Source organism: Bemisia tabaci, chromosome 4 (assembly GCF_918797505.1).
Source record: "Bemisia tabaci chromosome 4, PGI_BMITA_v3".
NCBI classification, from domain to species: Eukaryota; Metazoa; Arthropoda; class Insecta; order Hemiptera; family Aleyrodidae; genus Bemisia; species Bemisia tabaci.
In genome coordinates this window covers 9,405,337-9,428,295 of record NC_092796.1, presented here as the reverse complement: position 1 = coordinate 9,428,295, position 22,959 = coordinate 9,405,337, and the positions used below count along the sequence as shown (strand labels likewise).

The 22,959-nt window shown below is 40.4% G+C and overlaps 1 protein-coding gene across 1 annotated transcript in view; it reads left to right on the top strand.

Annotated features, from left to right (window-relative positions):
• The window catches only part of LOC109032891 (limbic system-associated membrane protein), a gene marked incomplete in the record, with an annotated part of 401,446 nt that overhangs the window by 263,101 nt on the left and 115,386 nt on the right, over positions 1 to 22,959 (top strand). Inside the window, 1 exon segment of the mRNA XM_072299275.1 lies at positions 6,212 to 6,293.

Genomic DNA, 22,959 nt, shown 5'->3' with positions numbered 1-22,959 from the left:
TTTGTCTCAGACCATGCTGATGTCAATATGTTTTCAACAAGGTATTAGCAGCATGGTAACAGCTGAAAATTTTAAAGAAAAAAATGTTCAAGTTTTTCAAAAATCTTTGAAAATGAAAATGGAAAAAAAAACCAAAGTTCCATCCGATGATTCGTACGAAGTTCATCTATCGAACGACTGAGGTGGCCCCTAATTTTTCTCGCTGCACCATCTGAAAGCAGCGCGCGGGAGGGTAGGCAGGGCACGTCCGTCGTGTTTCAAGACGTGGGGTGTCAAAGCGTCACGGGCGAGAATGGTGGCAGGCCTTCTCGGAGCGGCACAGACGTGGAGATTGGGCTCTCAGCGCTTTCAGTCTGCACAAACTCATTCTTCGGCGACATCTCTTGTGATATGTCGAGGCGCACAGTGAACGCATTCGAGTTGATCCACTCTCTTGTCGCCCCTGCTCGGATTTGACCCTCGGAATCAATTCAGTAGCTCAACGCTAGTCTGTCAGACTTCAACTTGAAATTTCCAGATACCCGAGACTAATATATTCTTGAAGTGCATAACAGTTCTAATGGTGCATTCTCACGAAGGTGGTCTCCGATTTGTTTTTCATCTTTTGTAAAGCTAAGGACATGGGTAAGAAACAAAGAAGAGAGAGAAAGAATGAAAGAAGAAGTGGGGGAGAGAGAAAGAGGAATGAAGAGTGAGATTAAGAGGAAAGCTCGACTCACAATTAATGAACTCAAAAACGCCATCAATTGAGAATGATACTGTGCAGCAGGCAAGCTCGAATAGTTGTATCATTCCATTATTTACGATATTCCGATGGTTAAAGTTCGAATTTACTCAGGAGGAGAAATGAAGGGAAGAAGGAGGTGGATGGGGGAGAGATAACGAGAGAAAATTTATATTTATTTCTCTTTTTCGCTGCCTCCTATTCTTTTCCAACCTCTCCGCATTTTCCTATTCTTCCTCTTCTTCTTTATCTTTATCTTTTTCCTCTTTTTTTGTTTCCTTTCACACTAATTCTTTCTCCTCCTTCCTTATTCTTTCTTCTTCCTTTTATTGGTGTAGAAATATGTCTCTCTTCACTAGCTGGGCCTTCTTTGAATTCGTGAAGCGACAGATTACAGCTACTGATAACATTTATGATGACAGTCATTGATAAGCAGTTAATTACGTCACCTGAGCTCTCTATTCATGAAGTCTCGTAGTTACATCTGGACGTAGAAACGTCTCAATATTTTTGGCCCGTTGATGATATCATCGCACGGTTTTCCCGTTATCTCCCTCTCCCTATTTTCATTATAATGCCACTCCCTCCCTCTCTTCCTCTTCGTAATACCTGTTTTCTTTTTTCTTCTCTTTCCTCCCTTTTTCCTCTCCTCTATTTTTTGTTTCTTTCCGTCTTCTTCTTGTCCTTGTCCTTCTTCTGATTTTCGATCCCCTGTATTCTAATGCGTCCTCATCTTACACACGTCAAAATTCGCACAGTCAGAGTTTATCAAGAGCCGTATCAGTATTACGTAACGCACTTTTTCCGATTGTTTACCCCTCCACACCCGCTCACCCCTTGTAACGCACCCGTAACGCAGCCCAACACCTAATTTTGATTTACGTAACGCTGGCCAGGCCAGCCTCCCACATTCCAAGAAAAAAGGCGGGATTCTACATTTTTTGCGTTTTTTTTACGTTTTTCCCCCCTCTTCGGTTTTGATTTGTTACACAACTCCTTGTAACGCACCGTAACGCTGGCTCAAGCGTCCCCTCCCCATAAATACGTTACGTATGATACTTGAACGGTCCTCCTTTATTGCATAGCGTTGCATAGAAGCAACAAACGGTTTTCAGCTTTATTTCTATGCTTGGGTATTAAATTGAATTAAAGCAAGAAATGATTTTTTGAGAGCATCATAAGTCTGATCTCCTATTTTTAAAAGAAACTACAAAAATCGATTCCAACTGACTCTATTGTCGAAAAAATACTGTACAATGTAGATTTTCTGTCCAAAATCAACGACTAGCTCATGCAACAAAGGTTTAAGTTCAATAAAATGCCTCACTTGACCATGAATCTGCAGAGGACAAACGAGGGCGAAAATACGGAGAAGGAGGCCTGGATCCGGATCCTCGGCGATGGAGCTCCAAGTGCGTGCCGTGTGACGTCTGACAAGAGTCGGGGCCCCCGGCAGAAGGAGAAGGCGTTTCGATGACGTTTTCAAGTGAGGAAAGCCGTCGTCGTCGTCGTCTTCGGTCGGTGAGCGCTCGTCGAGAGCGTTCGACGCCTTGACAATGGCTTCCCAACGACACCCGAGTAGATTGATGAGACCGTCTTGTAAGTGCAACTTTCCGAAACTTCACGCCGCCGCGACGACAAGATGGCGCTCCTTCCGCGGGCCCTCGAAAATTTCTAGTACCTCAATTTTCCCCGTCAGTTAGTCTTCCTCCAGCCCTAGCCCAGCCCTAGCTCCACTGAGAGGCCACAGTTTTTCAAGTGTCGCTTATTCAAGCAACTTCCCATTATGCTCGAGGATTCCAGGAGTGGGAGCAGCCCTCCCAACGGAGAACCGCGTATATCCCATGAAGATTTCGTGTACATACGCGGTTTTTGATAAGGAAGATGGAGGGAGCATCCCACTTACAGCGCCCGCGCCGTGCTCACCTCTTCTGGAGGTGTTCAATTAAAACGTATTTGGACGGCGTTTAGCAGGAAGGAACCAAGCCGCGTCAGCTGTTGCCAAATTTAATTGGGCGCACTGAAAAAGAAGTGAAGTTAATGTAACATTCTGGATGTAAAAAAAGTGTGCGAGAACTAATAAAATGCTGAATTACCCGCTATAGCAGTTACTTTAGCAAATGCCAAGATGTAAAACTAACTGCTATGACAAGTAATTCGGCATTTCATAAGTTCTCGCACACTTTTTTTACATCCAGAATCTTAAATCAACTTCACTTTTTTTCAGTGCGGTTTAATTTTTTACATGAAAACGGTTGTGCGGATTTTTACCTTGCAAACAGTGAATTTTCTGCATATTTCTGATGTGTAGTAGCTGATGTGGCTTGGTTCCTTCCAGTTGCACGCGGTCCAAGTATGCAGGCTTATACGCGCAACGACGCGACGCGCAACCACCGTAACGAGAGGATGTGACTTCTACGAAGGCGCTGCATACAACTATTCGTACTCGATGGATGTCCGTAATGCATACGCATTCATTTGAAGGCGTTTCAACTTTTCTCGCTCTTGCTACGCAGCAGTGACCCTATGTATGCCATGTTTACATACGGTCCCACGACTTTCTGTGCGAAAAAATACCAGTGAATTTTCTGCACAGTACGAAGCAAAGTTCTTAAAAATTTCAAAGGAATTCGCAGGGACTTCCTTTTGTGCAAAATTAATTGCCCGGTTAAATTTGGCAATAGCTGATGTGGCTTGGTTCCTTTCTGCCAAACGCGGTCCATTAAACTTTCCCTTGAAATTTTCGGACGTCTTTATCAAATTACGAACGAAATCGTCTAAAAAATCGGAAAAGAACCATTTGTTGAAGGAAATTTGGGAACGCCTGATGGCTAATACGGCGTTTTTCCTTAGCAAGGCAGAGTAGCTGTTGTGACTTGGTTTTTTCTGTTATACGCAGTCCAAATATGCAGGCTTCCGCGCGTAACCACCGTAACGAGAGGATGTGACTTTCACGAAGGCGCTGCATACAACTATTCGTACTCGATGGATGTCCGTCTTGCATACCCACTCATTTGAAGGCGTTTTAACTTTCCTCGCTTTTGCTACGCAGCAGTGACCCTGTGTATGCCATGTTTACATACAGTCCCACGACTTTCTCTACCCACAGTGAATTTTCTGCATAGTACGATACAAATTCCTTAAAATTTTCAAAGGAATCCGCACAAACGTTCTCACGTAAAAAATTAATCTACCCAGTTAAATATGGCAATAGCTAATGTGGCTTGGTTCCTTCTTGTTGAACGCAGTCCGTTTGTTCTTTGGGTGAATCTCCCTTTAAGAATGAAGTTTCTCTGACTAACTGTGATCAAATCCCCAAAAAATCAGGATGTAAGCAACTTGAAATCGGTATCAAGTCCACAATTCGCCTGCCCCAGGCGTGCGCCTTTGCCTAATTTATCCGGATAATCCAGGTGCTGATTGATAGAAAATCGGCAAAATAGCAACTTTTACGTTTCGGACGAATATTTAAATCTTGAAAAACAGAGTTTTTCATACTTTTCTTGAAGCGTCTATGATCGAGCCACCAAAATACCTTAAATTATGTGCATCAAAACGTTCAAGTTCAGATTTCTCCATCGGAAAGTTTAGCGCTCCATAACAAGTGCAAACTCTATCATTTTACTTTTATTCTAGGATGGAGGGGAAGGCGATCATTTATCTTGACAACCATACCAGATACGCAGTTAAGCATTCTGGTACATGTTTCTAAACCAAAATTTTTCTCGAAATCCAACATGTCAAATTTTTCCTAGTGTAAGGACTATTTCCAAAAAGTCAAAGTGAATAGACCCCCGTGGATACATAAACTCCACTCGTCGCAATGAAACTCGAAAAAACAGCGGACAAAGGCAAAAGGAGTGACCTCAAGGCTGGGTGCGTAGGGTCCCCGAGTCGGCGCAACAAAAGCCTCGTTAATGCAATCAAACGGTTTGCAGTCTATGAATTTCAACGTGGCGTCGTCCCGGGCTAACTTTCAGGCAGCGTCTCTGAGCGGCCTTTTTTCAGCTGTGAAAAGCGCAAACAGCGGCGCAGATTTTCAGCATTTCAGTCACGTTGATTCGCTTCGCAGTTCGAGAACTTAGGTTGATGATCGTGTGTTCCTTGTGCAGTTTTCTCGTTTAGCCGTTGTGTCACAATGGTGCCTGCGTTCCTTCTCGGCAAATTAAATTACCGTCTGCCGCTGATTCCCCCTCCCCCCTCTGCCGTTGCTCCCACTTCTTTTTTAAACCGAAAAAAGGAGCCCGAAATTCCTCTCGGCCTCTAAATCAGGATCAAGAGTTTGGCACAGAGAGCGTCTGAAAAAAGCAAAGGGCTAAAAAGCGGCAGAGCTGAAACCAAACCTGATGCCTTTTGCCCTTTTTCCCTCACTGCTTTACTTCAACTGGGCCGCGTTAAACAGAAAGGAACCAAGCCACATCAGTGATTGCCAAATTTAATTGGACGAATTAATTTTTTACATGAAAACGGTTGGGCAGATATTCGTGCAAATTCCAGTGAATCCCCATAGTACGACGCAAATTCTTTAAAATTTCCAATGGAATCCGCACGAACGTTTCCGCACAAAAATTGACTTCCCCAGGTAAATTTGGCAACAGCTGATGTGGCTTGGTTCCTTTCTGTTAAACGCGGTCCAACTCATCCTCTTTCTATATCTGTTTACTATTCCTACCTCACAAGTTTTCTTCTTTCTTCTGCTTTTCATATTTACCATCGATACTGCCCCATTCCACAGCTGCAAAGTTTCTTCAATTCATCGTGTATGCAATTTGATCTCCGCAGAGTTAGAATAGTTGCTCGAGGTAAACGCGAAAAGGATCTCTGCAATGGGTCCATTCCCCCGTCCAAAGGAAAAACGCTGTATGAGCCTCCAGGCGTTGCCAAATTTCCTTTGATAAAATAAAACATTTCTGGGAAACTTTTGTATATTTTACCTCCAATTTTACAAATGATTTTATTCCTAATTTAATCCACAGTATCAGAGAATTTTAAAGGAAAATATGAATACATTTCCCAAAAATTAATGTTTTGTAGGGGGAAATTTGGACACATCCGAACGCTCATGCGGCGTTTTTTCCTCAGCACGACAGAATTGCACTGCGCACAAACAATAGTCTATCTTCATTACAAATATTATTAAAAAAATATTTTAGGACGATAGTCCTCCTCCTTTGTTGTCTCATTCTAATTTTTCTACTTCATCTTTTTATCTTTCTTCATCTCTATATGATTTTTATCATTTCCCTTCTTTCTCTCCGTTTCTCCATGAGGCTCGCATGTCTAATGCAACATGATCGATGGGGTTTTTTTTTCTATCAGATAAAAACTATTAAATGTATATAAATGTTTGCAGACTGGCAAGGAACTTTGACACGTCATGAATTAGTACGCTTTAACAGGTGTGCTTTCTGGAAATCCTAAGTGCTTCTTCAGACCCTCTTTAAAAATTATGTTACATAAACTAAGGAAATATTTTATTTTTTGCAGAGTTGTATTTAACAAGAAGATGTCAATCCGTCACATGCTATTCAGGCCACCCAGGTGAACTCTGAGGTGACTCTATCATCAGGTAAAAGAATCAAATTTTTGTCAGACTTTGATACATATTCAATGATCTTACATCCCACTGTCAATTTTCTATGCGTTAACATATAACTTGGAACGAGATGTACCAAGAATTTAATGTAACTAACTAACTCATTCACCGAAGAGTTAATGTATTTATTTCTTCCCATAGTCATTAGTGCTCCTTCGCGGAAAATTGTTAGTGCAGGTACCGTTTGATAAAAAAGAAATTTTACCTAGGAATGATCTTCACGTTAGACTTTGATTTTGGCTTCAGCATAAGATGATCGCGAAAACCCCAAAAATGGACTAATTTTCACCATAACGAGCCACCGGTATTGTGACGTTTGTCTAATCATGTGATCTGAAAAGGAAAAAACATTAACCAAATTATCCATTTCTATTTTCTCGTAAGAAAAAAACATTAAATTCATGAGAAAATTATTCCGCAGGATCAATTGGACTACATTTTCCAATTAAGAACTATAAATTTGGGCCCGGCGTAAAAACAACGTATGTGCCATTAGTTTTTCCATGCACATGAGTGTTTTTTCAGATGAGTTAGAATTTATAGCTTCAAGTTGCAAAATGTAGTCGAAATGCAATGGATTCATTTTCTGTCATGATTTTTTTGCTTTTATTTTTTCTTTTCCATCCCTCCAAAAAAGCTTTATAAGTTAAGATTATTTGCATTTCTATTACAATAGCACAGAAAGCCTTTGGACCTTTTACATACCCTTCGGTAATCCATCGAGTTAGAAGAGTTTACATTTTTGTGAATCTGTAGACACATTCTCATAAATTGATATAATATGAACTCCCCCTTTTGGCTAGTCTGCAAGATTTTTAGACCGCAGCTTTTGCGATAAACTTTCCCTTTTTGTCGTAAAATAAACGCATCAGCGTTAAACGTAGAAGATGCACAATCTTAGTGGCAGTAGTTGCTTATCGCTAAGTATAGCCCAAATATGAACCTGTCTGCAGAAAAGGTTATGAAAAGCACATCCTGCCGTGCAGGGTTTTCTTTTTATACTTTGATCCTTTTGACTTCGCGTGACTGGAGGTTTCGGGCCGGCCGCAAATCCTCCCGATGGGGTTAGCGGCCACCTCAAAGGCCACGCTCCCGCCAAATGTCATTTTTAATTTCGTCGGCGGTCGGGGCATTCATAATTTATCGACTGCGCGAGGCGGGGCGCTCTCCCCTGTTTTCACGCGGAATAAACGCATTTGGCCGTCGAATGAAATATTTAAAAGATCGCTATCGACTGCGCCCCGACATTCTCCCCTGCTCGAAGGCGTCCCGGCCAGAAACTGCATCATTTTTCATTCAAGCTTCATTTACGTTCGAAAGAGATGCTATTTTCGTGCCGCCAGGTTCGATGACCGCCGTCGTACAAGCGGCAAAAACCGAAAACGCATCAGCCTCCATCAATAAGGAGCTGAAAACAAGCGGGAAAACTCTAATACGAGTACGATCGTATTAAAAAAGCGCTCGGCTGTTTTCTGTGTAGGCGAAGGAATGTTTTCTGGCTGTCTTGACTAAATAAACAATGCCACAAAGTAACTATCGCTATCATGACAATACAAAAATGTTTCTTGACGTCTTACACCTTCGTTCAGTGAGTGTTATCCCCGTAACGTGAGCAGAAACCAATCAGGCTGAATTCAAAGATTTTCCGGCTATTAGATAGTAATAAAACCCTGAAGCTTGTTGTCCTAAAATTGTCCAATTTCGACTCATTTTTTCATTGCCACTGAGTTGTTCAATGACAGTCCAAAAATCGTTAGGCATTCCAGCACTTTTTTGTCACTTTTTAGGAAAAAAATTGGAAATCTCGGCACGATCCGTTGGTGCATCCGGAGATGAGCACACTAAATTTTCTCGTGAACTCGGTGACCATTTTTTGAAACATTTAGCCTCACTGGAGGTATATTCTTCTATTATTAATGGAGGCACCTTCTTATCAATTTATTTCACTTTTGCAGTAAAAATTGTTTAAACTGAGTATACTCACTCTCTGCAAGGTTCTCGTACGTACAAATCCAATACCTGCAGCGACTAGATATAAAGTAAAATAACAGAATTCCACTCAAACTTGAACTTTTTTATAATTACGTGCTTATTTTTGACCAAAATTAAATGTTGTTGTTAATACCTCAAGTGTACCCTTTAAAGGCCCCGGAAAATACTCCGTCAGTCGTCAATTAAATATTTTGGTAAGTTTCTCTCCCATTGTTCGCCGACTATCTTTCTTTTCTGCACTTTTCTCAGCCTGCCTTGATATCACTCGATATTGTATGAAGTAAGTCGTGGTTCCAGCCAACCAGCTGTAAAAGTTTCTTGAGTGGCCATAAAATTGATTTAGATATCTGCCATTTAGAAGAAAGGTTATGTAATCGACTGAGACATAAAATCTATCATCCAAATTTATTGAATGTGATGCTCATAGGTATTCTTATGTTAGAGTAAGCGTAGCCAAGCGGTGATTTTGACAATGAGTGTTGTTGCAAGTGGTCTCCATTTTCTCTTTAAAGTTATCACGCTATGATGCATTAATAAGATCAAGTGTCTCGAGATATTAAAATTTACCCACAATGGGCAAAGTTTGAATCAAAACATTTAAATGCCAAATTTGCTGGCTTAGCTATTAACAGCATTGTGAATTACATAAAAACGAGATAAAAGTCAAAAATAATTTAGTGCATTCAACTTTATGATCATGATTCATCTTTTGCTTGTTGTGTGACATCATGTAGTTAATTACACTGAATTATTTTTAGCTTGTTTTGATATCATTCACTACGTTTGAATTAAATTTCAATCACAGAAAAAAGGAAAGTTCTGACGTATATTCCAAGTCTTTTCCTTTCCTCTGAGAGTTCATAAATTTTTCAAGGTGGAGTTAGGGAGAGATTTAAGGTCAACATTTTCTCATGAGGTGCCAAATGTAAAATAATTTCAAAAAACAAGAAACATTTCGGTTTCCGTGGGACAATTTTTCAGTATTGGAGGAGGCAGACCCTTTGGACCCCCCCCCCCCCACCGGCTACACCGTTGTTTTCATTTGAGAATTTTGAACAGTTTATAAATATTTTGTATTATCCCTCTTGAAGCTTACTACCTTCAAGAGAATTTATAGTATTGATAAAACATCGAGCGTTTCTGTATAATAACCCATGTATTAGTACTCACTGTTTATTCCTACACCGAAAACAAAAATTATGCTGTTTAAACATTCTGGATGTAAAACAGTGTGCGACAACTCACAAAACACTTAAATAACCGCTACAGCAGTTGCTTCCGCAATGTCAAGATGTTAAACTAACTGTTGTAGCGTTTAATTCAGCGTTTTGTGTGAGTCGTCGCACACTTTTCACATCCATAACGTCAAATCAGCCTCCTTTTTTTTGGTATGCACAGTGCAGCAGCATCTACCAGTGATTTTACATGAAAATTAGTGTCCGGGTGTCATTTTGAGCGTTCTACTCAATTGAATTAGTGAGAATGAAAACACACTAACTAGGTAACTCAAATATTCTCAATGTTTATTAAAGAGAGTCATTTTTCATAAAGGTCATTGAAGTTAACGCATCTGTTCCAACTTGGACCCTCAAAGTGTCATTAAACACTCGTCTTTAGGCATCAAAAATCTTTTTCTCTTGCTAACTTCCTCAACTATCGTGCAGCTTTGCGTGCGTTTTGATTATCTTAATTTTTTCGAGTTGGTGTGTTTTCGTTCTCACTGATTCAATTCATTAATAAATAGAAAATGCAGCTCTACGGATAAGCCGGCAGGCGGCACTAGAAAAAAAACGTTAAGCTGCAAAAGCCTACATGAACCCTACGCAACTGAAATTTTCTCGCTGAGCAGTGAATCACCCTGTATAATGACGTCATCTTGGCTGAGCTCACATGCACCCGCGCCGCCCGCCGCGAGATTCGACAGCCGGCGACGGCCGGGATCCCGAGCTTTTCTTCCTCTATCGCGCGCTTTAATCATTCGCTCACTCATTGACAAAGCAAGCGTGAAGTCTCCACTCTGGAAATAGTAATTAAAATAACTTAATGAAAAATTAAATTCGCCCCCGGGATATACGGAACCGGTAGTCGCTCCCGACCGGGGCACCGAGAGGGAGGGGGTGGGGGGGGGGATCAGGCTCACTCATCGGATCCATTCTCTTAATGAGGCGTGTCACGCTAAGTCGAATCGTGCCTCCCTCCTGCGAACTTTTAGCACCTTCCGCGCGCGCTCCCCCCCCCCCCCCGCCGCTCCCTGTTTATTGAGAATGAATGTTCATATGCGAGCTTCGAGGCTCTTCATCCGTGAGCCGGGGCGGCGCGGTCTGAGCGAGGAAATCACCGTGTCGCGGGGTTGCCGGATGGTGCTCCTGGGAAAATGTGACTACCGCTAAATTCGAAATAGAGACTTTGCAGGTGTCTGAAATTTGATGAATTTCGTGTTTAAGCGGAAACTACTGAGCGAACTGAACACGAGGATACCCTTGGCTCATGAATTGAACAATTATTGGAGAAGATGTGACAAAATGATTTGATCTGCTAAAATACGTGTGTTTAAATGGGAAATGCCTCCAGATGACGTCACTAGGTGGTGCATTTTCTTACCTTTAAATATATTTTTATACTATTTTCCATGTCAGAAAAGCATTATAAAAAATAATGCGGAATCAGCTCTTTCAGCCCTTTCAGATGAAGCAATGAAAAAATTGCATGCAAATTCTCCATTCCGCCAAATTCGAAATTGCGTTATTTACTCCGGAGCCCGGACCGGCGGCGTGCAACCGGCGCGAAGCGCGCACTAGCGCCTACAAACCTAAGGGGATACTTCACGCAGTGCGCAATGCTTGAAGTATCCCCTCAGGTTTCTAGGCGCCAGTGGATTGAATCAATGGGAGAGGTCGGACATGATATAAAAACTTGAAAAGCGTATATTTTCAATAATATGAAATTTTGATGTTTCAAAAAGAGTTTCATTTGTTGTTTCGTAAAATTTTCTGTAAAAAACACTCCTTTAAATTAAAAATGTGATGAGATAAACGTAAAATTTCACAATATTCGTCAAAAATTTCATGTCCGACTTCTTCAATTGACTCGGATCGTTTTGCGGCGTTTTGCGAAAATTTTGGGACAAGAATCGCCCAAATATTTCAAACCGACCCGGGGACCTTCAGGGGCCGTTCAAGTATTATGTAACGGCTCCCTCCCCCATCTTGTAACGCACCCGTACGAAACCCTACATCCCCCTTTTAAACCCCTCACTTAAATCAAGAAAATTCTGGGAAAACGGCCTGAAAAACATTTGGTTTGTTTTTGTTTTGAGGTTTTACGCTGGAATTTGACGGAAATAGATCAACAGAGAAGAGGGGTTGAAGGGGTGAGTAAGTGCAACACGCGTTGCGTTGCGTTGGCTGGATCACGCGCAAAAAAATTCATTCGGGAAGGGCGGAATTTTCAATTTTTTTCACGTTTTTTATTTAAAGTTTTTTTCCCCCGGGTCGGATTTATTACGTACCGCTGGGCTTTATCCCCCCCCCCCTACCCCCCTTGAAACGCTTCGTAACCGTGGCTTTACGGTAAGTTACGAACTACGTAGTTCCGTAATTGCTTTTATATTCAATATGTTAAGATCCCAAGAGGAAAGTTTCCAGAAAAGCAAATCATTTTTTTTTAAATTTAGTTCAATGAAGCAATGCGAGATTTTGGGTAAATTTTCAGAGAAATGTATGTAATTACACCTTTCATGATGACCGTAAAATGTCTCACGTGGTCAATTAAGCGATCATTTTTAGCTCCACTAGCTACATTCCTGTCCTCCTTTTGCTCTATACGTGTCAGTTAGCTATGAAGTCTTAGAGTGAGACGATGCAAGAAAAGATGTCACAAAATGATCTGCGAGAACTGACGTTATGTAATATTAATAACAGGAACGAGAAATAAAAGCGTATTTTAGGAGGAGCCACTGTGGATTAAGATTATGAATAAGTCATAGTGTCACTGCTGAAGAATAAACTTGCATAGAGATGATTCTACTCTACACAGTTTTCAATGCTAATATTTGTTCGGAATGGAAACATTTGCCGGATAATGGTTTCTTCCTTTGACTCCTACTCATGAAATTCCCTTGCGTTTGTCAGCGTGTTGCAAAATCAGGTGCTCATCCGATCAAATGGACATATTTATGCAAAAAGGAACTATGTCTCACCCAAACCCTATGCACAAAGTTCTTTTTAGCATGAATAGGTCCAAATGTCGTCAACCTTCAGCACTGAAGTGCTTGGGGAACAACCGTGTAAGACTTCGCATGCAGCCAACATTTCCTTTGATAGAATGTGAATTTTCTACAAAACTTCTGATTTTTAGCTATCAAATTTTTCATACAATTTTATTCGGAATTCAATCTTAAGTTTCTGTAAATTGTAAGAAAAAATACCCAAAACTTTTCCCAATATTTCGTATTTTACTTAGTGGAAAAAATCGGGCAAAATTTGAATGTTCATACGGCATCCTTCCTTAAGGTGGCAGGAACTAATTATGAACAATCAAGGCTCTTCCAAGTTCCATGGCTCCAAAGTAAACAAAAAATCCGAAGAAAATATTGCACGTAAATAGTATTAGTTCTTTATAAAGTTGTCAGTTATGAATTCAAAAATCATGTTAAGACTCATCAAACACGGGAAATTTCCGATGATACGACACTTGAATGAACTCAAACCCCCATGAATCGTGTGAGGGGGGAGGGGGGGCACGAAGCTACTCCCTCCAACAATGCCGCGATCTATCATCTTATGCTCCTACTCATAAGATATGGATTCAGTGATGTGCGGCTCTTGAATGTCAAAAAGTTTTCTTATAATCTCGATTCATAAATTGATGGGTTAAAATAAACAAATCGAATTTTACCTAAAAATGGCGATGAAGGTAAAATATCTCTCGCAAAAGAGATCGTTGTGATGAATTATCATCTAGTGGAGTTTAGAAACTTGGCATGAAGACTTGAAATGGGTCCTAGTGCGACTCTTTTACAGGGGAACTACGTAATATAAAAGCCTGTAAAGATAGTTGAAGAAGTGTCGTCACTATTCGATGAGATTTACAGGATTTACAGCCACAAGTTTATACGTTACATAAAAACTCATTAACAGTTTTTATCTATGACCCATATAAATGACAGTTTATGTTGTGAAGTCCATAAGTACAAATTGTTAATAAAGATTTTATAACGTATAAAGTTGTGGTTGTGAATTTCGTAAACCCAAGACAACCGTGAATAGTATTATCACATTCGCGTCTTCCCTTAAGTGACGACGACGGTTGTTTTGTCGCCTACATAACATTATCAAACAGCTACAAGGTGATCCCCATAGGAAAGGAGACCTTTGTCTTTGCAGGGAAAACTTCCAGGGGAGCGATTTTTGTCAAGTTGGATCGAAAAATCCGATTTTGACATTTTCGCAAAAAACTCTCTGACGACCCGGAAAATAAGGAGCAAGTGGTTTAATTCACTTTCTGCTACAACGATCGTTGTAATGCATTAAATAAGCCCGCTTTTTTGCACCGTAAACATAGTAGATTAGAATTTTTATAGCGGTTCTCTAAACCGCGTTTCACGAACTACACACTTTAAACTACCAGCTTTCCTCTTTGATTTTTCCATTTTCCATACGATTTATCGTCCAAAACATTTCAAGAAAATTGCAACCACTTCTTAGTATTAAAAACTCAATTTCAGTTCTTAAGGAACTCTTTTCATGCGACCAAATACCTTCATCGAATGATTTGGCCAGCAAATCAGTCCAGTTTTGTCATAAAACCGTCAAAATCGACAGTTTGGCAGCTGCCGCGCGTCGATCGTAACGCCTCCGTGGTGGGCCGAAGGGGAGGGGAGAGTAATAAATTGATAATTAATGGATATTTGATTCTGCTCTCACATTCAAAGTTAATTACTGCCGAAAACAAAGCCCGCCCCCCGCTGCTCGCCCGGACTAAAGATTAATGGTGGATATCACAATCGGTGGAAATAATGAAGTCTGCCGCAACACATCATCGAACAGAAGTTACCGCATAGTTTGCATCACCCGCCCTCCGCGTGCCCGGAATCCTCCCTCTTCTTCTTTCTCCTGTCTCAGCCTCCTTCCTTGTCATATTATTCTACTTCCCGGTGCTTCTTATTCCGGGTTTTTCTCCTTTTCTTCTTTTAGTCGTTAAAGATAAAATTAAAAAAAAAAAAAAAAAAAAAAAAAAAAAAAAAAAAAAAAAATCTGACATGACACAATGCTGACGAAAATACTAGTTTTCAGATGTACCCCCTTTAGGGCATCACAAGCACTGGCGTGGCATGCTTTCTGTAAATCGATTGATCCGTCTTTTACACTTATGGAAAAAGATCGATAAACAGAAGTTTCGCAGCGGACACCGTAATAATCGATTCTTAACCATAGTTTAAAATGGGGAAATCTCGAAAGTCGATCATTCACGCCTCACCTTTGATTTAAGAGGCCTCTAATTTTTTTTTCAAAAATATTATTTATTTGGACACATCAAAGCATATATTTTGAGCAATCCCGTCCCTAACTTTTCTCTAATTTGAAAAATTAGAGACACTTCAACCAGCTTTGATGACGGCACAACGGCGCATAGATACAACTATTCATGCTCGGTGGATGTCCGTGTTGCATCTGTGAAATTGAAGGCGCGATGGCGTGAAAAATAAGTTTGCATTGCTCCGTTCTATGCTACCAATGAGGTCTTGCCCAGATTCGGGAATTACATCTCTCCTAGATCCTCGTCTGGGTTGTCACTCGATTCCTCTCTCGCTTTTTTAAATTTAACGCCTGAAAGGATGCATTTGTATACCTTTATCTAAAGCTCGTCTTCTTTGGCCGCAGATTTATTTTAATATCTTTGGATTAGTCCCATTTCATTTCTGGTTTATTTTAATTTGTGGCAAACTTGAGTGAGTGAGGTTTTACACTCTATCCACTTTAATAAAATTAATTCCATCAATTTTAGTGTAATATATTTTTTCTATTTCAAGATTTGGTTCGGTTCCTTTCTGCTAAACGCGGTCTAAATGTAATATGACTTCGCGGGAAACACGGATAAAAAGCTGAAAGTTGGTATGCAAACATTTTCCCCTAACAGATAGTACTTCTGCGAACTTTGGTAGCACGATAACTTTTTGAATGCATGCTTTATTCTCAGGTAGAGTGGCTCCAAGGGCCTAAGGACACACTGCAATATAAACTTAGCATATCCGAAGGAAGAATTTTTCATCATTTACGTCACAATGCTCCCCTCCTTTCGCTTTATTATTCCAACACTTGAATCCTTAAATTAATTTTTTTCTTTAATAATTGCTGACGGCATTTCGCTCCCGCAGAAACATCTCTTTGCCAACATCATGGTTATTTAATTAAAAGTCTCGCAGAGCTTGATACTATGCTTGCAAAAATATTCACTCCGCCGAGATGATCACTGAAATTATATTTAATTCGCCTTTAAAGCCCATCACTCGTTGATATTCAGTAATCAGCATCTATTCTATACCCTTTCCTCTTTCCGGGTTCATTTAATTTCAATCTTTTGAAGTTTGCAAATTTTGACTCGGATGATTTGATTAAAATTAAACAAATACGAAAAAGCAAATTAAAAGATCTTGCTTTGACTTAAAAAGCGCTTACGATGCAGGCGTTCCTACTTAATTGAATTTGAGCCCTCAAATGGGATCACGCCATGATAGTTTTTTTTTTCCTCCGATAAATAATGGTAATTATTGTAATTTGGCAACATTGTTCATCCTTCATTTTAATTCCATGACAAATAATTGATTGTATGTGACACGGTCTACTTTATGCATTTTACGTGCGTTTAAATGAGCAAAACTTGGTGCTGCGTCCTTGTGAGAAAACTGGTTTTTTATGAAATATTATTTGAACCTAGACATAATGTTGCATACAGTCTGGTCAGCTGAAGAAGAAGACGAAGGATGAAGAGGAGGAGGAGGAGGAGAGGAGGAGGACAAAGAAAAAGAAGAAGAGGTAGAAAAATAAGAGTGACGATTAGAAAAAAAGAAAGAAGTAGAATGACTTCAAAAACCAGAAGTAGAAGGGGCAAGCTTCCAACCAGAGCATCTTCCGTGACTGATTTTGTAAATTTGGACTCGAATTCTCGGTGACCCTAAAGAGTCCGGTTGTCTGAACCGAAATTACGGATAAATGAACCGGCTATATCGGATATATCGGATATACCGGCTCACGGTCGATATCGCTACAGTTCATGTAACCGAACTTTCCGCCTGAATATGGCTGAATCTTACACGACAGTTCCCTGCACCAGGAAAAGTCGCGACCGTCACAAGTTGGCAACACTGTAGGTTTCATCCCTTTTTCAATTTAAACAATTGGTCCACATTCAGCAGGGAGGAAACAAGCCACATTAGCTACTGCCGAATTTAAGTGTGCAATTTAATTTTTTACATGAAAATGGTCGTGCAGATTTTTTTTGCAAAATTCAGTGAATTTTCTTCATAGTACGAAGCAAATTCCTCGAAAAAGTCAAAAAATTACAACGTGTCACAAACGTTCTACTCTGAAATATAAATTGGCCAGTTTTTGACAATGGCGGATGTGGCTCGGTTCCTTTCTGCTAGACGTGGTTCAATTGACATTCGAGGCAGGCGACGAATTTAAAATCGAATATTCAGGATATATGAAAGGATTGAAAAAGCGTCGCCAAATAGCGAGAAGTATGAAATCCATCTAAAATCCTCCTTCCCCCTCAATTAACAACTAACACCTTCTCCGCCGCCGGGCTCAGAATTCATCGAGCTTTAAAGTTATGGACAAATTCGGACGAGTGCACGGCAAATTCAGCTCATTTGAGACCAGCATTGCCATTTCTGTCGAGAGTTTTCAGATTTTCTCATCGAAAATTCAATCATTAAAGCGGATTTTGCTTTTAGGCGGCATCCCTGTTTTTGGGGCAAAGCGGCTTAAGCTGGACGCTAGACCGGCTGGACGTCAATGTCCTACACCGCTCGGCGCTTGGTAAATTCGTGACTCGTCGACGCTGTGTTGTCAGATTGACATGGAATAAAACTCGGTCCGTAATGACTCAATTCTCCAAAGCTTTTCGATTTATGACGATGTTTTATTTATTTTCTGGCCAATTTCCTCGTCTTTATGTTTACCGTATCTATCTTGAATAGTTTGCAGGCGCAAATTGGAAATTGAAGATTGCAATGTCTCAGTTTTGACAATTATGCGGATTTTCGTGTAAACGGTGAATTTTCTGCTTAGTGCGAAGCATATTCTACAAAATTTTGAATTTAATCCGCACAAACGTTCTCTTGTAACTAATTAAATTGTCCTTTGCACGGCAGAGTAGCTATTGTGACTTGGTTTTTCCTGTTACGCGGTCCAAAACGCGCGTAACCAGCGTAACGAGAGGATGTGACTCTCACGAAGGCGCTGCATACAACTATTCGTACTCGATGGATGTCCGTGTTGCATACACACTCATTTGAAGGCGTTTTAACTTTCCTCGCTCTTGCTACGCAGCAGTGACCCTGTGTATGCCATGTTTACATACAGTCCCACGACTTTCTCTACCCACAGTGAATTTTCTGCATCGTACGATGCAAATTCCTTAAAATGTTCACAAGAATCCGCACAAACTTTCTCTTGAAACTAATTAAATTGTCCAGTTAAATTTGGCAATGGCTGATGTGGCTTGGTTCCTTTCTGCTAAAAAGGTCCATTTATAGAAAGCTGTTTAGTCAAAGTTTGATAAAATTAGGCTATTCCTGTTTCATTAATCAATTTAACGTGCGCTTCGGCAACGCTCTTGATCGGATCAGCCAGCGGGATGCGAGTTTGAGTTTGTGTCACTTAAATTTGAGATTGGATTAATACCAACGAAGTTGATGCGGAACATCTGCGCCGCTGACCTTCGAGGAGTCAAGGGGGGCATCAAGGGTGTCAGGGGGATTAATGAACGACCATAGCGCCGCTATCGCTACCAGCCATCGCAACAACCGCGATCGTAGCCAACTTCGCAACGGTTCCTTGAAGTTATCCCGGCGACGAAGCCGATTTAGATTCAGAACCAAGTATCGTGAATTTCGATGAGTTGCCACACGATGTTCGGTGGCTGCAACTGACGATGTTTGGTGAAATTTGCATGACTTCCTACATCGGGAAGTCCAAGTATCACGACATGAAAATGATTCGACAGTCTCGAAGCGTCTATACACAAACTGATTGCGGTGGACGCACAGGTCGTAAGACAGTAAGTTGGAGTTTCTTGCCAACGCGCGTTAAAAATTCTCACGAAAAAGCTCTTCTTTCTCGGAAAAAGCTCATTCGAGCATACTTTTCCCTCTAAGAGATATTCTGTTCGGTGCAACACTAGTTACGTCCATTCAGGAAGGCAACTGCAGACGCGTTTCGGCTTTGGTGGGACAATCCTCAGTGCAGGGTTTCAGGCCATTTCGTCAACGATTCTTTGTCCGCGCACCTATTTTGTCCTGTAGCTTACGTCCACGCGCGAAATAAGCAACAGTGACTTGGTTCAAGTGTTGACGGGAATTTTGACACGGAGCCACCTTAATATTTACAAAACACACATTAAATTTTCATGTAATAAATTTGTCTTCCCCATCAATTTAAATGAGAATAATCCATGCAGAGTGTGCAAACATTTCAAAATTATTAGTTGAAAAATGCTGGCTCCGAGAGTTTTAATATTAGAGCCAAACACAGAGCGGAGCAGCGCGGGGCGGCGGGCTGCCAGCGCGACACGCGCACTAGCGCCTACAAACCTAACAGGGATACTTCACGCATTGCGCAATGCATGAAGAATCCCTGTTAGGTTTGTAGGCGCCAGCGCGCGTGCCGCGCTAGTCACCCTAGTCGCCCGCCGCGCTGCGGCGCTTCAAGCAACTAGATCGCAACAGAGGTGTTTCACAGTATCATACGGAATTGAAAGTTCTCCAACGTATCAAAAATGACAGGTATCCTTTAAGAGTGCGGAGTTTTCCCCGCAAAGAGATCAAGATACTACGGCACAAAAAAAGAGCGGTAGTTCAAAAACTCACTAAGTCCTAGCACCCGTATTCAATAAGTTTAGCATAATTTTTGAATTTCATTAGAGAAAACATTTACACGATATAGGAAGCATTATTCCTTTAAACAAGCATTACCTTCTTTATTGATTCATAAGGGAATCTTCTCGACGGTAAATTGGAGCATATTTCTGATTGATCAAGTCACTTTTTCCTCTGATGAAGTTCAAAAACCATGCTAAACGTTATTGAATACAGATACTAGGACTTGGTAAGTTCTTATACTACCGTTCACTTTTTGTCTTAGTCACTCCATTTAATAATTTGCGAGGGAACTTCTTGCTTTCAAAAGATGCCATCAATCATGATACTTTGAGGTGCCTTCAATCTCGTATGATACTGTGCAACACCTTCGTGGCGAAATAGTAGCCCCGAAAAAACGCGTGAACTTAAACTACTAGAAAGAACAGGTGCGTGGACAATAAATCGTGGGCGAATTAATGTCCTATAACCCAGTGCAGTGCAGCCTTCTGAATTTCAGCTTTATGCTGCATTTTTAACGCACGTTGGCAAAAAACTCCAACATGCTGTCGAGGTGTCTGGAGTTTTTGTTGTATTATAAACTTCATATAGTTCCATTTCAAGGAGACTCGTTTCCTCAGAGGAGCTGGCGGTAGTTGGAGTGACAGAGTTCCTTGAAAATTGAGGGGAAATTGACCAGATTTTGTTTTAAGTTGGAACGCTACATTTTCCAAAACTGACAAGACGAGTTAGGAGGCTATTCCCGTATTAATAGTCTGAAGTGTGGTTTTAAAAAGCTGAAGCTAAAATGAATGGAAAAACCTCCTCTCAGTACGTTAACATGACTGTATACCCTTAATCACCAAAAATGTCGTCACACCATTCTGGATGTCGACGGATTTTTTCTTCTCTCCCCAGCAGCGAGCAAAGGATGCTAGAGTCAGATAAACCCGAGAGCAAACTAAGGGTGGACAGTGCTGCCTTACAAAGCAAATCGCGTATGAGCGATCAATTGTTGCCAGATTTCTCTCTATAAAACCTGTATTAATGGAGATACTTGGGGATACTTTCTCTAGAAAATTTTAGAAAAGCTACATTAAACTTCGAATATGATGGACCACTAGACAAGGTACGAATTCAAGCAATCTGATACTAGTTTCATAACCAGAATTTCACGTAGAACACGATTCGCGCAACGTTTACTGAAACCAACTCCAAACGGAGATATTGACATTTTTATTTTACATTGGTTACGAGGAATTTGAACTGCCCACTCACAAGAAACTCAAAGCTCTACGTGAGTCAAATCGCGCACTACAACGGTTTCAGCAAGCTTCTCTGTTGAGCAATGTTCATTTCCCACCGTGTATTTTTCGACCTAAAAGTAATATGCTATAGCTGAGCCAAAGCGTCAAGATTGTGATTGCTAGATTTTTAGCGCTTGATATGTGAATCACGTAGAGCATTTAGTTTTCATGAGCGGGTGGTGTCAATTCACGCATCAAGAACCATTAATTATCTTCGTAAGGAGTTGATTTCGGTAATTTTCGTCGTACGCATTGTGTTTTACGTGAAATTCTGATTTAGAAACATGTATCAGAATGCTGCAATTCGTACCTTGTCTAGTGGTCCATTCTCTGAAAAATACACAGAGGAAAATCACCAAGTTTTCAAGAGGCTTCGCGTAATTTATCAGAATAAATTTGGCTCCGTCTGAATGTTCATACGCTGTTTTTGCTCAACACGGCAGAGCGGAAGAGGGGTCGGCGAACGTTAAAATTAAAAAAAGGCTGTCCATAAATTACCGTTGGCAGGGTTATGAACCTGCGCGCACTGCACCGGTGCATCACGGGTGAGATAAAGGAGCGCGGTACCTCCTTCGCTTTTATTCCTCTCGGCAGGAGGCGGGGGAGGGGGCGGGGAGTCGGGAAAAGAAACCGGAGAACAAAAAGGGTTGAAATCGTTGCAACTAAGTGAAACTAAGCATAAACTAATATCCCATTCGAAGGGCGGGGGAGGAGAGGAGGGGCTTACGGACATTTTCGCCTTAATGTTGATGTTATGGTCACCGCACAGCCCTCGGTCTGGGACCCCGTTGCCACCCCGCTAATGCCGTCCTTAATGTGCAAGCAACATTTTATTCTTTTTATTTTAGTGTTTTCTTCGTCTTCTATTGGTCGAAATTCCTAGTTTTTTTTTTCATTCTGACCCATCCACGTTTCAAAGTTTGTTTCCAAAATTGTCGTGTTTCGGCCGGATACAAATTCAACAAGGCTAGTCGGTTCTGCCTATCTGTACACATTGAAATTTATGTCAATATCTGCCCTGTTTTCACAGGTTCTACTGAATAGATTCCTAAAAACTTTTTTTGTTAGGCAGGCCTAAATGTGTTTTTTCAATTGACATGTAATTATTTCGATTTTCCTAAAAATACAATTTTGAGACATTTTTGAAGTTTTTATTTTATTTTTAAGGATTTTTTCACTTCCAAGTCTTCTGAAAACTCTATTTAACAACATATCAAAACACTCCTATGTCAATTTGAAAAATAAATTAAGAGCTGTCTAACGAAAAAAAAGTTTTTGAAAATCCAATCAGTAGATCCTGAGAAAAAGGGGCAAAAGTGTTCAAAAACTAAACTTTTCAGTATCTCAAAATGAAAAAGAAGAAATGATTTTTTTTTGACCTGACCTTGCGTGACAAAAACTGCTGTAACTCCTCCAATTATCACTAGAATTTAAAACAATTAGGGTTTAAAGAGATCCTGCGAATGTGTGTAATTTATTGGGATAAAAAATAGAAAATCGAATTTTTGAGAAAAAAAATAATTCAGAACCGACCGCCCTTTAAAAACAAGCGGGGACGCTCTAATACATTCGTATTAGAGAAGAGGTATGTGAACCCTTTTTAAGTTCCCGAAGAAAATGAGCACCATTGACATAAAAGAATTCGCTTAGCAAAATTTCAACTGTCAGTTTTGAGGAAATTACACTGCTGATAAAGAAAATTACAGAAAAACGATTATCATCCTCCTTACTTTGACATCAGAAGCTTTAAATAAAGGTATATTATGGATTGAGCAATTCTAAAAATGTTAGGCCTCTCTTCTCTATCTTGTTGTTGAGCTGGCATGCCATTTGAACGAACTGCCAGAATACCTTAGTATACCTTACAGTATACCTTAGGATACTAGAATTTTTGAGGCAGGTTAAAATCAGAAAGCTCTACTTATCGACGAAACGTTTTGACTCTTGCGTTATATAACATTGCGTACTTCTTCATTGTGAAAGAAAAAAAGGTACAGAAAAGTCAGAAGTAATTGTTCCAGAATTTAAGGTCAAGGAATTGGCCGGCACTTTTTTGAATTCTCCTATTTCTTTAGATTCAAGGATTTGTAGATTAGATCAAAGTATTCAAGGATTATACTCAAGGCAAACAGTGGGTTACGTATTTGGGCTCAAATTTCATTAACATTAAGCTGCCTGAAGTATGGTTTAATTTCTTTAACAAGCTAATTTAAAAAAAAAAAAAAAAAAAAAAAAAAAAAGATTTACGGTTATGAAAAAT